Genomic DNA, 15,357 nt, shown 5'->3' on the forward strand with positions numbered 1-15,357 from the left:
CACTTTTCCATCCCCCACTCTATTCCTTTGATGGGCTGCAGTGAATGCTAGAGCACAAAATGGCTGACTGCCTGAGAATGCCTTTTGTAATTAATATAGCTAGCCTTTCCCCACATACGCCTGTTTAATACCACTCTATTTTAAAAAGAACTATATTTGTTTCTCCCCTCCCTGCTGGTTTGTATAAACAGAAGACTCTTTTTAAGTATAAAAGGAGAAGACATATTCTAATTAACATTCATTGGACCCACAGCAGTAAATGGTCATTTCAATTGCATTTGTTGACATGTTAACATAAATTAGCCAGCTTCATAATTTGACAGTATTTATAGCAAATGTATTTGTTAGCAATGTCTCAAAGTATTCCTATTTGGCTAGGCTACAATAAAATAATAGTATTTGTAAAGTACTAGTACTTTTTCCCATATATTTCTCTCTTTTACTTCTGAAAAATATATTTGTGAAATATTGGTACTTTGTGGGTGGCATGAAGCAACCCACAAGCACACCGAGTATTACAATGGTAACTGTAAGGTAAGAGAGCTAATCCTGCTTTTGCAACTAACTTTCAAGAGAATGCGTTTTCTCGTGTTTAAATTGTTGGATTAATCTAAATCTAAAGCTTGACTGATAAGAAATTAATAGCTGGGAACAACCCTACCTTGCTCCAGATTCTTGCTGGAAGACTCGATGACACTTGGCAGACACCAATACAGATTCAGTGGACTGACTGAAATGATGTATGGACGATGGCACAATCCTAGGCTTAGCCTATTTAGTAAATGTAGTAAAGGCTAGCTCACCTTTATGAACGTGGTTAAAGTCCAAGTGCTCCAAATTAAAGGCGGAGACATTTTCCCTTTCACTAGTTCTACTTCTTATTTAGAACCAAACCTAGCTGGGTCAAGCATACCCATTTCACATTCACATATCAAATATCACATATAATTAAATGTTCAAACTATAATGGCAAGACCTCTTCCCAGTTGAAAAAGCACCAAACCCCTACGCTCCCTCCTGTGATGGGCCCACGTATAGCTTTTAAGTTACCCTGCAAGGCTGAACAGGTGACTGGCCTGTCCCTTAAGTCATGATTTTACTCTGTTGCAGAAGCGAACATCGACAGCTGGAGACCTGACAGTCAAGAAGTCATTCTTGTTATACTTCTTGGACATCAGCTAGAATTCTGCTGCCTGAGGAGCATATGTAGTTGGTGCATTTTAATGTAAATTCTCCATGGACGTGAAACAGGAAAGCACACAAACCCTCATGCTAAACATGTGACTTCAAAATTTATGTAATTGAGATCGGAGCGGACACACTGACAAGGAGAGTATAATTCCTGCTTTAGAGACAGGATGAGGAGCTCAGTCATTCAGGAGAGGTTTAGGGTAGGGACAGTACTCCTCCATGCAAAAGGGGCCCATTGAGATGGCTTGGATGGTTATTCTGACACATCCTAGATGAAGTTTTTCAGGTGTTCCGAGAAGTCCCTGAGATAGACCAAGGACACACCATTAGGTCGCTTGGGAACAGAATCAGCTGAAGGAAGTTACGTTGTAAGTTACGACATAACCAGAAACTCCTTTTAATGCTACACTGTAACCTTGCACACAACCTGACATGCACCTCCTGAGAAATATAACTAACTAGGTTGACAGAGCCCACAACAACTTCAGTGACATGGAAGGCTATGGTGATCTTTCACAGCACCTTGGCCAAGAGCCTTCCATCACAGTTACCAATACTGCAGTAGAATCACGTTTGACAGCAAATTTGTTGTGACTGGAGAAAACAGATTAATGCTCTTAGCAATCGTTGCAGCAGTGGCCTGGTTACTCTGACAAAGGAAACACGGTCGCTAATTTTCTAGTGCTGCAGAATTACGCTGGTTTGTACACCTGTCATCTATTGACTTTCAGGGATGTTTTAAAGTATAACAGGAATCAAGCCTGAAGTCCACTGCCAAGTCCATGTGTTGCTGGTGCATCGTAATGTAATTTGTCCATGGACAATTGCACAACATGGAGAGTTATGCGGACATATGTACCAACCTTTATGTTCACTCACTGAAGATGAAATTCTCAGGCATCAACAGATGGAAAAGGAAAAGGTTATCCAGGCTTTAATCATGATTATACTCTGATGCGGAGCTGAAGACCGGACGGCTAAGTAGCCATTCCTGTTATATTTCTTTGAAATCCGCAGCCTGGGCAGCATGTATAATTAGTACACTGCAAAGTAAGTTTTCTGCGGATGAGTCCCTATGGTCACAAAAAACAAGAAGGCACATGGGTGTCCGAATGGACCCTCGAGCTAACTGCCTTATGACAAAATTTCCTTCAGTAGATATATAGTAGTCGACTAATCATTGCTGTTTTCACTACTCTCTATCAGAGTTACTAGTCGTTTGAATAAATTGTTAAAATTTTAATAGATTCCCAATCCCATGAAATGATTGTGTCCTAAATGTAATGCAGTCACCTGCCACAAGATGGTGCATAGTTGTTTAGAAACACCTTACATTTGTTAATTTAGGTCTGATCTTTTTGTTAACAAAATTAGAATGAGATCACAGATACAGGCCATGGAAATTAGCTTTCTCCGAAGCATGGATAAGCTTTCCCTTCGTGATCGGGTGAGGAGTTTGTCATCTGAGAGGGGTTCAGAGTAGAGCCCCTACACCTCCACATTGAGACATCTGTCATCTCCTGGGTAAGGTATTCCGGCCAGGAACCTGCCGGGAGAAGGCACAGGCGTACACCCAAGATATGCTGGAGAGATTACGTCTATTGGATGGCCTGGAAGAGGCTCGATGTTTCCCTGAATAAGCTGGAGGAGGTAGTCAGAGGGAGGAGACACAAATCTCTCTGAGACTGCATCAGGAAGGGTATCCAGTAAAAATATGCAAAATAAAACATCGGGAGTTACTTAATGTGCCAACTGTTTGTGAAAAGAATAGCTGAACACAGATTACAGGTTTTACAGTTTTATTACTGGCTAGAGTGCACAATTCGCTCAGTGTGGCCAATGAAAAATATTTTCTACCTGGGTAGTTGTAACTTGCTTCAAGCTTTTTGACCAGTTTGCTTAAAGCATTCCTTGACCACCATGTAACAGTATTGGTAATATTCATCAAACATTTGCTCCTTCTGTCATAGGGAGTGCAGCTAGTGAGTGCAGTTATGCACAGTCGAGTCTTTTTTTTTTTTTAACATTTCGGTCGCACATCCCCTGCTTCATAATCTGGCTGTACTTGACAGTGTGTTCTTCTTTAAGTGGTGAAACAAGTTTCTTGTTTCCATTTTCAGTGGAAACAACATTCTTTACATATTTTACACTACTACTTTATTGGAGGTTGCTGAAGTAGCTCCCTTTTTAAGTATTAAATCATCACCTGAGACTGGCAGGCAGCTCTTGCTATCAGACATGCCTGGGATTATCTCTTTGTTGCATGACCTAGACAATGTATAACCATAGTTTTGCTACAGCAATGATATTGAGATATGACACTTATCATGTAATATATATTCTGGTATTGCAGACAATATGACATTACACAACCCTACAGACCACAAAACCCTGACTAGGTGACTAGATGTTTATCTATTCTGTTAAGAAACCGAATGGAAAGCCAACTAATCATTACGGCTGCAATTGTGTGGAAAAACCCCCAAACTAGGAGACAGTGTAGCTTCTCCTGTTTAATGGTTTACTATCACATTTCACTTATTAGCTAACAAAACTAAAATGGTGTTCGCTTAGCAAGCATTGTCATAACATTATAACATTAAGTATCAACGCAACACATTAACGTAAATCTATAAAACTGACCCATTCAGATTTGATATCATAGATCAAATCTGGGGATTTAAATATTTATGAACTGCAGTTTATGAGCATTTAAACTACTGCTGTCGCTTTGCACTAGGGCTGCCATGATTAGTCAACTAGTCACAATTACGTCGACTATCAAAATCGTCGACAACTAATTTAGTAGTCGATGCGTTGTTTGAAGCTTTGTAAGATCCCAAAAGACGCAGGAATAAGTAGCAGGATTTAAGAGTGTAATAACGGACTGAAACAGAAGTTGGCAGCACTGCATGTACAACGATGCCAGCTGCCTTTAAACCCCAAAGAAGAAGCAGTGTCCGGTATCGTAGCTGTGTCCAAATTCAGGAACCGCATCTTCCTGTGCCCGCATTAGTAGGCCAATTACGTTACAGCGACACGACGAAGATTGTCCAAATTCGAAGACTCCGACAAATGCCGCCAACAAATGCGTCCTTTATTTCCCAAGATTTGAAGGATGGGTCGGGTGTATACTTTGTAGCCCAACCCTGTCCCAGAATTCATAGCGCATGCCAGCTCAGTTTCCAACAATAGCGGCAGCTAGTTAGTTTTAATATTACTCTTATTATTCTTTCTGGGTCACAAAATAAACTTAACATATTTTCAGGCGAGAATGTAGCTGTGTAAACTTCAAACACCAGCTCAGTGTATCAAGACACCACATATTTTCAAAAGTGCTCCGACGTTTTCAGAGACGTCTGTTACCCACCAGCTCGATAGCTAGCCCGGGTTCAAGGCTCACTAGAGCCGGTGAGAACACCGGACTCCCGGCAAATCGTTTTCAAACCCACTGCCATCTTTCGCTACTCAGGTTAAACATATATAAGTCACTTAGATAACTTAAAATGTTATTGTTTGGTTTTTTTCAGTATTTTCTTTGTTCCTGAGTAAATCGGTTTGGCTGAGATTAAAGTTATAGTTTTTACACAGCTGAATAAACGTCAAGCAGACAACTGATTATCAGAAGTGTGAGATGCTCGAGAATATACTCCGGTGTCCTGTTATATTTTAGATAGCAAGGAGCAGACGACTGAGATTATTAAGCTTAGAGCTGGGCGATAGAACGATAACGATATGTATCGCGATATAACTTTTACTCGATAGAGAAATTAAGCTATCGCGATAGACCTCGCCGCTCTTGTCCTCTTAAAAAAAAAAAAAAAAAAGGTCAGCCAATCCAAATTAAGTAGCGCAGAGCCGAACCAATCACAGCCGCAGCGTCACGTGGCGTGACTTGTTACGTACAGCACAAGTGCCAAGCCGCACGTGTGTTTGTTTGGGAAGCAGCCAGCGGGTAATGGAGCCAGCGCGTAATGGAGGAAATGAGTGTGCCGACTAGAAAAATCAACCGAGCGTGACCGAAGAGAAAACAGATGATGGTTCCAATGCCGGAGAGATTGTCGAACGGAAGAGCCATAGAAGTTCCGTAGTGTGAAGGTATTTCGGCTATTTCAAGTCTGACAAAAAACAGTAGCGTGCACTGTAAATTGTGCCGAAAGTAAGTCTGGAAATACAATAAACTGGTGCATGCGTCACACTGTGCGCCACGTTATTGTTTCGGTGAAATGAATTTCTACAATACTGTTACTGTTAATTCTACTCTCTGCAGTGTTTAAATGCTTACATACACACACAGTTACTGTCCCTCCACACATACGACTCGGTTCTGCTTCTATGCCCCAGCTTTGTTTACTTTTTCCCACCGAGGCTTCTAGACTTCTGATTGGCCAATATTTCTGCACGGTTAGGAATCTAGCGCCACCTGCTGCTTTGGCATGTTCATAGCAGCGTTTTCCTTCATTTCTGCCTTTATGTGTAGACGGGATTATTTTTTAAAACGAAAATCTCCGTTTTCAAAAATACCCGTGTACGTGTGGACGTAGCCTCAGTCTCTGACTGGAAGCGCTAATTCGTCATTCGGCTTTTGTCAGACTAAAGTAACTGTTAAAACTGTTTGAAAAGCTAAGCTATACAACAAGGAGAGATTGAGAATTTCCTTTTAGTTCTCAGTTTATTTGATATTGACAAAAGTTAGTCAGTTTTGTCTGTTCTTCTGTAAAACAAACTAAGATTTATTTTTAGAATTAATATTTTGTTTCTAAGTGGAATTGACAATTTAGTCTGTTTCGTTTGTTCTATTTTGAAACTTAAACGCTTTAGCGGCTGCCTTTTGTGTAGTTTGCAATATTTGCCTTTATTTATCTGAAAAAGTCTCATGTTCCTTAAGTACATCTACCCTGTTGAACTTATTATGGGAAATAAATATTTAAATATAAACAAGCTGCTGATTATTTCACATTTTACTTGTGAGCAACGGCACATTTAAATCTTACAAATATAGTTATTTGGCTTATATCGTGATAGATATCGTTATCGCCTGAAATGAAAAAAACATATCGTGATATGAAAAAATCTCATATCGCCCAGCTCTAATTAAGCTCCACCGAAAAAATCTGCAAATTTCATTAAAATTTAATAAACTATCATCTTGTCTCTACTTTTAGTTAGCACATACCTTAAACACTTAAAGCTGTAAGCTAATGATAGTTAAACAAGAGCAGATGCATGCTAGTGCAATAAGCTGTACGTTTTACGTCCAATGGATGCATGATCTGATTAGTCGACTAATCGCAAAAATAATCGGTGACTAGTCGACTAGCAAAATAATCGTTTGTGGCAGCCCTACTTTGCACAGTCTGCATTTAAGTTTGTTTTCTGTGAAATGCTTTCGCATTTTTTAAAATCTCAGTTTCCATTTTCTTCCGTCTTCCTGCTTTGCCATTCGCCTACACTTCTTCTTTGTTAATATTGAGTGCAGTCTTGCAGATGGAAAATGTGATACTGCCCCCATACCTTCCTGCAGTGTATTGCAGTTACAAAAACACATTTATGTGGTATGTATATGACGCGTCAACAATAAAATGATGGACTAACCACTTTTTAATAGTCGATGTCATAGATTATGTCAACAAATTGTGGCAGCCCTACTAGCCAACTAGTGTTTCTGATGTCTACTAGCAAGGGGAGTAACATCTATACATCTAGTTAAGTAGTCGCGCATATCCCTATGTAGCAGCAACTGAACTTTCTAAATAACTGAAATATAGCTAGGAGGCCTGTACAGGTAACTTGAATACATGAGAAAGACTTTAGTCGCCTAGTCTAAAAACTATTGTAAGATTCACTGCTTTAGGTAATGTTAAAAGGTCAATTTTTTCTGTAATTTTACAAATAACTTTCCTGATATTTCAGTCTTTATTTGCCACATCACTGCTCTTCTGTGTAACATCCCCTTAGTACTCATATTGCTACCAGACAGCTACCAGGATTAAATAATTACAAACAGCCACAACAAAATATGAAGCTGGAAAATACGCAAGTGTAGCATGTCTTAAGCACAAACATTCTCATTTTAATAGGATAAAAATCTGTGTAAAACCTGACCACTTTTTTATTGTTATTATCATCATCATCATTATTATGTGTGAAGTACAACATTACATCTGAAACAACCAAGATTTCTAATCAGCAGCACAACAAGACATCAACGACGAATAACCAGCACACAGAATTTTGAACCTAGATCACATTTCTCATCTCTCTCATTTTCAGCCCAAAGCAAAGGAACCGGCTCCAACTGGCTGAAACCGGTTCTCATAGACTTGGCATGCTTTCAAAATCTCACAAACAAGGGCAAATTTTTTCCTATTTAAAGTTAAAAATACAGTACTGGAAGCCAGCATCACGCCTGACCTAACTTCCATAAGAATAATTTCATAACATAACATGTAAATGTCAGAATCTGTAATTAAATGAGAAACACACAAACTGATTTGCCTTTTCATTGTGGACAAATCAGTTATGTCTCTATATTTCTACATTTGATTTATTTGATCAATCTATTAAGAATTAGCTTAAATTTCAATAAATAACCATGGTGACATGGTTTTAACCATAACTACTATGATATACCAACATGAATACCATTTCATGTTGAAGTGCACCGCTTTGTAAGAATTTAAGATACATAACAAATAATGTCACACAATACCAGTGGCACGTATTGAGAGTATTGAGAATCAATATGCATTTTGTCACTTGACCAGTTATATAATGTGATATATTATTTTTAATTATTTCTCTACAGAAAATGCTGCAAGATACAAGTATGCTCTGTGTGACATGGTACAGTGATGTGGCCTACCTGAATGGCACTTTACGCCCTTGTCTAATATACACATTAAAATTTCAGATGAATCTGAGTTATGTCATCAAATTCTGCTCATATTTATCACTGAGGCCAAAAACTCTTGGCCTATAGTTGTCATGAGCCAACAGCTGCACAGTGCCGACTTACATCTGGTAGCAAACATGTATAAACCAGGACTGCTGTCACACTAACTCCCCCTTTTCTCCACATGGAGCTCCCCAGAAGGTCTCGATTTTAATGATAGAAAACAAAACAAAATATTTTTTTATTTACAATCTTAAAATCTTAATGAAGCTAGCTCTACAAATTGCTGATTTATAAAACTCAATACAGACAATCTTACACGGTATAAGAAGTTAAATAAATTCAGCAAAGTCAAATATAACATCTACAAGAAAGCTTTTGAAAAATGTATGTGGCGCCTTTAAGGGCTGCTTCCTCTTCTGCAGATAAAAAAAAAAGAGAGACTGTAATGAATTACAAGTGCACCATGTGAGCACTGCCGCTGGGTGAAGCGGGGGAGGTGAAACCAAAAACAAGGCCATACCATGTTCTAAAAGGGTAAAAACCAAATATTAAACTCTTAATTTTCTCTGTTTCTATGGACACGGTTATCAATAACATTATAACGGGGAGTTGGAAAATATGAAAGACTCCAAATCTGAAGACAGATGAAATTGCCCAAACCACTTGGTGCCTGATATTTTATGCAGTTCAGAAATCACTCCGCTGGCCTTATATCTATTCTGCGCATCAGTTCACCAAAACCAAAAACAAAGTGAGATTTCTCATTTGTAGTAAATTTGTGTGATAGGTCAAAGACAAAACCTGCTTAATTCTTGTCTGATGAGATCGACTTTAGGCCACACCCACATCCTAGGACAGTGGAATGGAAAATTACTAGACTGTACCACTTTAAACCAAGAGGGGAGGGGTGCAGCTGCCTCTTACTCACATTAGCCATTATATTTTTCTATTCTATCACATTGAAGGCTCTATCTAGATTGCAGTTTGATAAGCTACAGCGATTCCTGCAAGTGTATTTTTTAAATCGCTAACTCTTCAGTAAAGCTGCCAATCCAACGACACAAAACAGAGTGACATAGTCCATTTATTACTTTGGCACTTTCTTCATTAGTTTCTATCTCAAGATAAACAACTACACATTAAGATCTGTCATTTTTTTTGTCCCTCGCCCAAATTACCACCTTTGCAGGACACTGATTATGTCTGCAGCTTCCTAGCACCAACACGGCACAGTCGCTACACTGATGTTGTAGGACTGGCTTTTAATGTCTTGAAGTGAGGTATGAACATACCCAAGACACAAATGTACATTTCCAGTTGTGAAATTTGGGAGAAAATTCATTATATTTTTGTAGTTTTTCCCACCTGAAACAGTTTGTTACGAACAAAAACAGTGACAATGTTTAAGTAGCTTTTTGCTGTTTGTTTTAACATTTAATGTCATATTAATCAGAATTTTAAAAATTTGCCAGTGTAATATTATCAATTCTATGGTATTAGAAAGTAATTAATTTATCACTGGCCACTGCCACTGCTAGCTGACATTTTTTGTTTTACGCATTTCTAACATATACGAAGCTAACCTGGAAGTGGCTTCTATCTGACGGCCACCAGAGGGTGACAGTTGTGGTTGCAAAAAGAACCTCTGGTTCTACAGAGATCTATGGGGGGGAAAAAGTTTATTTTGACCACTAAACATTTTCGTGCGGAGTTTAGGGCTTAATCGAGCATTCTGTTTTTTTGCAACCGAAAGGGCACCGGTTAAAACACACATCCAAACTGAATACAATCTTAAAGCGAACACAGGTAAAACTACAAACTGTAGCATAGCATATTACTATTACAGTAATTGCAAAAACCTGGATTACAGGAAAAGCACAATAAATAGCTACAGCAAAGTCAAATATAACTTTAAACACACACACACACACAAAAATAGGTTGTGCCTTTAAGGGCTGCTTCCTGTTCTGTAGGGAAACAACAGTCTCTGTAATGAATTACAAGTGCACCATGTGAGCACTGCAGAAGTGAAGAGGGGGAGGTGAAACCAGAAACAAGGCATGATTCAAAAAATTAAAAGCAAATATGAAACTGTTGACTTTATATTAACTGATTTTTTTAAAAAAATATGTAAGATGTTGGAAAATATGATGAAAGACTACAGCACTGAAAACTGAGAAATTGCCCAAGACATTTGGTGTCTGATCTTTAGTGCAGTGTAATGATCATGTACATCTTTCCATCTTTCCACCAAAACCATAAAAGGTGGAGATTTCAGTTTTCAAGTAAAGTCACTGGCAGGTAAAAAAACCAAAACCTGCTCAACTCTTGTCTGATCATTGACTTTAGGCCACACCCACATCCTAGGAGAGTGAAATGGAAAATTACTGGATTGTACCACTTTAAACCAAGAGGGGGAGGGGGCGGGTTCAGCTGCTCAATATGAGGAATGCAGCTTTCTCCTACTCACTTCTAGTCACTTTAGACAGCTAAGTTAAAAAGATTATACTGTAGCAGTGAATTTAGGGATACCATCTAGTAAGAGCTAAAAAACTTTTGTGGATATTATTTTTAAAATAAAAGCCACATTTTCATTTAGCATCCACAGAAGATCAATAACGGACGCCACAAAGCTTTTTGTTATGTCAACATGCTGATTATATTCGCTGCTTCCTAGCACCAACATGGCGCAGTTGCTACATTGACTTTGTAGAACTTTACCTAAAAAGCCATAAAATGAGGTACAAAAACATCAGAGACACAAGTGTGCATTTCCACATTCTGAATTGGGAAGCAAACTTAAAGTATTTGATTACTGATGAGATGTAAGAACTCTTTCTTCAATCAGCAGATAGTAAAGCGACTATTATTTATATCAGCTGTCCCCAACCCCTGGGCCTCGAACCGGTACCGGTCCGTGAGTCGTTTGGTACCGGGTCGCAAGAGTTGAGGCTCAGGTGTGAAATGTATGGTTTTCAGGGTTTTTATCGGTTTTCAGCGTTATTTTGTTATCGTTTTTATCGTTAACTCGGTTTTCCTGGGTCTTTTCACCTGTGTTATGAATAAATCTTTTTTTCGTTACCGGTACTAGTTTTATTTTGTTGTATTTGTCCGTGAAAATATTGTCGGGCACAAACCGGTCCGTGGCGCAAAAAAGGTTGGGGACTGCTGATTTATATAACTAAAGATAAAGGTGACTTGTTTCACAACGTTTATCAGAAATCAAGGAATAGACATGTAATTTTTTTAAAGCTCAAATGTTCTAAAATATATGCTGTATGTAATTTAAAAAAAACTACCTGAATAACAAATGTAAGATATATCAGCATTCAAATCAATTCACAGTTTAATGCTAGCATACACGGATGTTATGACTCCAGACTGGTTATGCAAATGACTTTTCTAGCACACAAAAAAACGAATCGAATATAAGCCATTAGAGAATTTTTTTTTAAAAATGTCTGTAAATAAAAGCTGCAAATAAAATGTTTTCACTCCGTGATATCGATTAAAAAAACCAAAACAGTATCAATATACCATTATTCATTTAGCGAACACTGACACTGCTAGCTGACAGGGTTTTCATTATGCATGTCTGCTGTAATCCCGGTCTGTAGGGGTCACTGTTGCATTGTATGCAGCCAACTACCAGTAACAGATTTTTTCCCCTAATTCATATCAAATGTTTCTGTTCAGAACCACAAGTTCCATAAAGGACTACATTCACTGCTATTAAATAAAAGTACAAATAAGCTGTCTGGGTAGCATGCTAACTGCAGTACCTCGACTCACCGAATTTCTCTACGCTGTCCGCCGACGTTCCCGCGATTTTAAGCTTCGTTCCGTACGGTCCCCTCCTCACCCGCTGGTGTCCAAACCAACTCTTACGGACCCCCTGTGTGAAGCGCCGATGCTCTCGGGATGCGTTATGAGTGCTGCATCAAGTCCACGTTCTCAAGATGAACCGGGGAAACTAGTGAGCTGTGCCACAACAACAACTGTTGTGTTCGCGGATTCAACCGACTGCTCCGCGCCCCCTCTGACTCGCGAACAGACTCCTCCTCCTTTCGCGCACGCACAAAAAAACTCCAACGGCTGACGTTGCGACCGGGGGAGAGGGGGTTTGGTCGTTAAACGACTAACGGTCGCGCAGTCCAGAGATGCAGTCTGAGTGGTTCACCCGGTTTTTTTTTTTTTTTAAAGCATCCTGTTGGTCACCGTGCTGAAGTCGGTAGATAAAAGCAGGCAAGGTATGTATATGAACCGCTGCAGGATGTTTTAGGTCGGTTAGTATGGAGGATATGCAGGACTCAAAGAAAATGTGCTGCAGCTTGTAGTTACCCTGCAGCAGGAGGAGCAGGTTTGAGACAGAATCACAGAGCCAATGAGTGGTAGAGAACAGGCAGCTGAACATTGGCATGGAGGGGGAGGGGTGTCCAGACAGAGCCCAGAGACATTACAGTGCTAAGGGGGAGGGGTTATAGGGAGGGGGAGGAGCCTTCTGCCAAACAACAGCCTGAAAATTTGTCTGTAACCTAACTACAGACAGTAGTGTGATTGTAGTTTTATAAACCTACACTCACAGTTACACAGACCTGCTGCATCGGCAAGCATGGTGGTTATGCAGGGTGTTAGGTACATTGAAGTGTTGCACTTTCTACGCGGAAGTGCACACATGAGAAGAGTCCACCTGAAGGTCCCAGCGAGTAGTTATGTTATGTTATGTTATGCTATTTATTAGAAACAACAGTCTTTTTGCAGTCATTTCCTTCTGAGATCACAAAGCATTAATTCAGGTCAGCCATTTTGTGCACTCACTTGTGCTTGAGGAACTTGCTGTTCCCCAAGAGGCCAGCAGGGGGTGAGTTATAGTGGTCTTATATTCTCATGTTTGTTGGTATTCCAGAAAAGGAATAGCTTAAACCTTTGCACCTCGTGTTGTCTGAGTCCCTTTGCAGCAGAATCCATGTGATCGGGAGCAGGGGAGCTGGTATCTGTGCTCTCCAAGAGCCTGCGTGTCACTCTCTTTCTCACACCCTTTTGCACACCGACATGTCTGCAGTGCTGGAGAAAGCAGCCTTGAGCTTAGACAAGTCACCCCCTGTGGTCAAATCAGCTAGGCTACACTGTAGCTTAGTTCTCATACATTGATATTGGGGCATAAACTGAACACACAGCAATAAAAAACGTTTACATTTTCCTTCGCTTAGGCAGTACAAGCAGCCTGAAAATAGCCTGCATAGCTGAAGCTCTCAGTTTGGTGAATCACCGTTTAGAGTCCTCAATAAATCATAACACGCTGCTTTGATGGTAGAAGTATTTTTGCATAGTTACCCGTGCAAGTGAAGGAATAAATTCTTTTAAAATTAGAGTACTTTTCAATTTATTTGTCGGGATTATTTAAAATTCCTAATGCTGGAAATCTCACTATATCGGCAGGTGAGCTTGTATGTTTCGGCAGAGTTATAAAGCTGTCTGTACACATGCCTCTTTATTTAAAAAAAATAAATCTCAATAATCGCATTTGTTTCACTCTGTCTTTACACACTCATTTGTAGCCACAAATTTGCTTATTAAAACCCACAGCAGGCTTGACTTCCTGCAGTAATAAAAAAACTACATTTGTATGCATTAGTTTGAAGTACTCACACTTTCACATAATACTTGTTGATAATTGTGAGTTCTTGAGTGGTGTTTGTGTATACATGTATTTATAACAGGGTCCATTCTTCTCAAGCCTTAAAGCAGAATTTTTCCATGTTCCCATTTCCTCCAAATATACCTTTGGTAAGATTTGCAAGGTTGCAGTCTCAGCTGCCACCAGTCTCTCACCTTAATCGAGCTTTCAGAAAGGCGTTGGCTTATCCAGAGGTCATCTGTGCATAGGTAAGGTCTCCCTTTACCGATGCTGAGCCGGGTCCCTTGTCATCATATGGAGTTTTCAATTGGCCTTTCTGCCCAGCAGTTCTACAGTGTTCCTGTTAATTACCGTTATTAATGATATTATAATAGGCTTTTAAGCATCAGTTAGCTTAACTCGAGATTTCCTAAGTAGGAGAGCAAAGTTGGAGTGGTCAGAAAATTTGTCGGTACAAGTCCATTCACCCACTTTCTTCAGGGACGCCAGCGAGCGCTGGAGCCTATCCCAGCTATCATAGGATGACAGGCGAGACACATACATGAACTGTATGAGACCTAATGAGTTAATTAATGCTGACTTCTGAGAGTTTCATTGAATGTTTGGGATGGGAGTTAAATATATAATGAAATGACACATCTTATTTCCCCGAAGGGCTTTATTCATTTCTTTTTACTTTGAAATTTAATAAACGTTTAATTTGCCTTGAGGTGTCCAAACTTCTGCATGTATTGTAGTGCTTGTTTATAGCAGAAGGAGATTTTGGGTAGGCATGAGTAACAGACACTTGTTTTCAGTGTATAATTTTATTGACTTTGTGAAGCTAACCTTAAACTAACAAGCTAAATATATAAATCTCCACAAAAGCTATGTAGTCTGTTTCAAATAGAAACAATTCTGGAAGGACAAACAATTCTGGAGGATCATTTTTAATATCATTATATTAAAAATATTAGTTTAATACCAAAGCCCACATTAAATTTAGCTTTAACCACCATCCGCACACACTGTTTTTAACCTCAGCTGAACACGATAAGTCAGCCACAAAGCCAATGATAAAGAAACTGTAGCTCACGGTAAACCACAATCATGATCTGCCAGCCAATTTGTCTACATGGTGTGCCAGATCCTTTAGAGTCTCCGCGTAAACAAGAGAACGCCAGAAAATCATATTAAAAATTAACTAAAGTTCTTTATGAGCACAACAAAGGGTGCAAAGTTTCAAATCGAACTTTAGACAGTCTTTAATTTGCCATCTTCCCAAGACAAAGTCCACGTAAGGTCAGTTTACGCTAGTACGTGTTGGTAATAGTCTGGTTGTCATGTGCTTCCTGCATTCAGTCAGCTTCCTTCCCGAACCGTGTGGTATTTACAGTAGTGTAAGCATGTGGGAAGAGGACTGTTTCCACCCATGTGCCTCATGTCAGAGAAGTGTAAATAGCATCCCAAACTGAGTGCAGTCCTGCAGATGGAAAATGTGATACTGCCCCCATACCTTCCTGCAGTGTACTGCAGTTACAAAAACACATTTATGTGGTATGTATATGACGCGTCAACAATAAAATGATGGACTAACCACTTTTTAATAGTCGACGTCATAGATTATGTCAACAAATTGTGGCAGCCCTAC

The 15,357-nt window shown here is 39.4% G+C and overlaps 1 protein-coding gene across 5 annotated transcripts in view; it reads right to left on the reverse strand.

The window, feature by feature from the left end:
• Positions 1-12,476, reverse strand: part of atf7ip (activating transcription factor 7 interacting protein) — a 31,160-nt gene extending 18,684 nt beyond the window's left edge. For 2 of the 5 annotated variants that reach the window (XM_085459533.1, XM_085459529.1), the window contains exon 1: positions 11,882-12,476. The gene's annotated coding sequence lies outside the window, so the exon portion shown is untranslated. Of the gene's footprint in view, positions 1-11,871 lie in introns of all 5 variants that reach the window. The other 3 variants (XM_085459534.1, XM_085459532.1, XM_085459530.1) reach the window with 2 other exon arrangements.
• Positions 12,477-15,357: the final 2,881 nt, after the last annotated feature.

The sequence above is a fragment of the Copadichromis virginalis genome, linkage group LG6 (assembly GCF_057382275.1).
Source record: "Copadichromis virginalis isolate Kocher_CV1m ecotype Utaka linkage group LG6, C_Virginalis_male_GT1.1, whole genome shotgun sequence".
Taxonomy (NCBI): Eukaryota; Metazoa; Chordata; class Actinopteri; order Cichliformes; family Cichlidae; genus Copadichromis; species Copadichromis virginalis.